This window comes from Cupressus sempervirens, chromosome 3 (assembly GCF_028749045.1).
Source record: "Cupressus sempervirens isolate cs-2001-9-10 chromosome 3, ASM2874904v1, whole genome shotgun sequence".
Lineage (NCBI taxonomy): Eukaryota > Viridiplantae > Streptophyta > Pinopsida > Cupressales > Cupressaceae > Cupressus > Cupressus sempervirens.
Window position 1 is genome coordinate 445,767,109 of NC_143120.1, and position 3,499 is coordinate 445,770,607.

Genomic DNA, 3,499 nt, shown 5'->3' on the forward strand with positions numbered 1-3,499 from the left:
AGTATTTCAAAAAAAAATTCCCGATTATGGATATCATTCACAATCTTATAACATCCATATAGTGTCTTGGTCATTTCTAGAGAACTAGGCCTTGCTAGAAGCCTCAACCCTATTAGGAGTTGTTATTAAAATTAAAGAATGTATGCAAGATGACATTAACCGCACTTAACTTTTAACATTAAAAATCTAGAATGTATGTTTTGGTAAGTAGAATTACTTAAAAATAGCATAGATATGACATTAACCACACTTAACTTTGCAATTCAAATCTTTCCTTTATACTATAATATTTCATAATATTTTTCTCTTTTGACCTTCATGCTTTCACACGTGTCCCAAAATACAAAACTATATCTTTCCCACTTAGGGTTACATCTACGATGTCATCCCTAATTATTCAAGTATTTATTTTGGTAAATAAAAATTCCTTAACACAAAAATATTCAATTCCTTAATTTTTTCTTGTTTTATCTATGCATAACTACAACTAGTAAAATTGTTAAATCAATGTCTGTACTGATAGTATTGCATTGTGTGCTTAGGTATAATATCCTAACATACTCTACTATCAACAAGTAAATGTGCACATGTCAATAATTTCTCTATAAATCTTAACAACCAAAATTTTTCATGTGTTGAAAGACAACCTTCATTAAACTTAGATAATTTAATAATTCTACTTACAAAAACTTTATCTTAATACTTTTATCATTTCATACTAAGTATATCTTGTCATAATTGAAAACCTCATACTATCTACTTAGCCAAATTTCCAACACACATATCCATCTTACTCCCCCTTTGTAATGTACCTACCCATTGCCAACAACATACCAACATCCTCTCACCATGTAAGACCATTTGCTAGCTTCCTTTCCAATGTTTCTTCTCATCATGGATCATATCAACTTTGATTGCATCTTCAAGTTTGATCACATTCTTCAACTTGATTTTTTGAATATCCTTTATGCTAGTCACTTATCCCTATCCTAGTCAAATATTATTTCCAAGTAAAAATAATTTGGATGTAAACATACAATGTGATTTATAAATGGAAAATAGAGGACTTACATCATATTTTGAAAAGAGTACAAAATCTTCCTACATTTAAGTTGAAAGTGAACATCTAGGGAAAATAGACATTAGTGATACTTTAACTAAGTGGAGTAGGAAGTAATTTCCAAGGGATTTTGTTTCTTTAAGAATAAATATACTTGTCTTAAATAGAAAATATTCATGTTAATCATAATAAAATAGATCATAGGTATTGAATACTTCTTGTTCATTTACACTCATTGTTATGAGTTGAAATTTGCTAATTGATGAAAAAGAAATTTCAAAAGTTCTTATTAATTTTTTACATTTTGATTGTATTATTTTTAGAATAATATAGGTTGCATTAAAAAATTTCAAAGGAAAAATTAGAACATTTAATTTGAGCATGTAAGAAAGAAAATAAATCTTGATTTGCACATTGGAAAAGGGTTCATGGCTCAAGCTAAGCTATAGTTAAATGTTTAGAGGAGGTTAATTGGGACAAGGTTCCTAGCTCAAGTAGAACTAGTAGAGAAATGAGTCAATGAGAAGTCGAAAAGGCCAAAAAAATAACTCTAGTCATTACTTCCCACTATGTGATGGACTTATAGATGATTTTTAAGCAAACCCAATAATATTAAAAATTAGTTCACAAATATGGCAGTCTAGAGTAGGTAAAAATTGGTTATTTACTTATTCTATTTACATTAGTACAGTACTTGTAGAAGAAGGAAAACATCATTTCAGAATGTTCTATTTTAAAAAGGATTATGTAATATTGATTGATAGAGTGAAAGATTAATCCAAACTTGATTTTGCATATCTTCTTACCTTCTCTTCATTTTGATAGTTCCTTTCCATGGAACCTTGTTTGTTAAAGGTATGTTTCTCTCTTAATTATTGATATTTTATATCCCTTTATTAGGATATAACCTATTTTAAGATTTTAATAAAGTTTTCTTCTTTCTAATTTTACTTTGTTATAACATTTTTTACATACATATACAGTTTCAACATTTAAGTTTTTTGGTAGGATGTGCTTTGGCAATAGTAGTCTAAGGACCAAATTTTTGGCTTCTATACAAGTTATCTATAACTTGATTCTTGAAGTTATTTGGCTTATTATTCATTTTAGACTTTCTTGGTTTATCATTTAATGAAATTGATCTTTTGTATGGTTGACTATCATAGAGTAGCAACTGTTTTGGCTTCAACATTAACACTACCCTAGTCAATCAATTATTTTCATCCATTGTTTGTGTACCCAAAATCAAAATTATGTAATTTTATCACTTGTAAGTTGTAACTATAATTTAAAAACACTATAAATGAGTAGTTTCCACAATAGTTTCTTCTAATTTAGTGTTTCTCTTTGTAATTTTATCAAATTAAAGTTGAAAAATTAATTACATTTAGTTACATATTTTCAAGTTTGATATTTCTCTTTTGCCAGGGTCATGGTTCACGAATAATTTCTCAAAACACATGTTGACCACCTCCTTATTTCTTATTTTAATAAACAACCACCTCCATTTGAAGGTGTGATAACTATTAACTTCTTCCAAAATGACAATTTTCTCTTTCTGATAGGTTGTTATTGACTTGTTGGCAATATCCATGGATTAAGGAAGGTTTCTAAGTTGGAAACAAGTTGCCAACTTGACAACTACTTTATCTCATGTTGGTAATCAACTAGTTGTGTGACTTAGACACTAAACCATGATCTTCCATCTTACTATCCTTTCAAGGCCTTATTGTCAGCTTACTACAATGGGTCCCTTATAGTTATTGTGACCCATCTCTCATGTTAGTAATCAGCTAGTTTTGTGATTTAGACACTAAACTTTGATCTTCCATCTTACTATCCTTTCTGTTAGGATTAAGCCACAGACATAAATAACAATTACATGCAAATATAACCAATACAAAATAATAATAGATCACATAGAAAAGAACACAAGACACCAAAATTTAACATGGTTCACCCAATCCCTGGGCTACGTCCACCAAATAGCAAGTCCGATATTATTACAATCCAGTGATTATAACTTGATTACAATTTGTAATCCCTTATAGCTCAATACCGCCACAAGAACCAATTTTGCATCACAACTTAATGAAAATACCTAACCCTAAGCCATTTTATACAAGTATTTTATACCACTTTATCGTTACAACATGTCGGCCATATTTCGGCCATATGTTAGCCACAATGTCGGCCACGGCCCAAAACTTTCATGATCAGTCACCATAAACTAATAATCTCCCACTTGGCGACTAATCAAGCTCCACACTAAACAACAATCTCCCACTTGGAGACTGATCCTGTAGCTATGCCACTACTCCATGAGGCTCCCACTAGATCAAACCACCCTAGACTCTATTGTTCTTTTATTCATGTTCAATCTAAAAGACCAACTAAAGCTGAAGAGAAGTTCAACTTCTCCCTTGTTACTACCTTTGT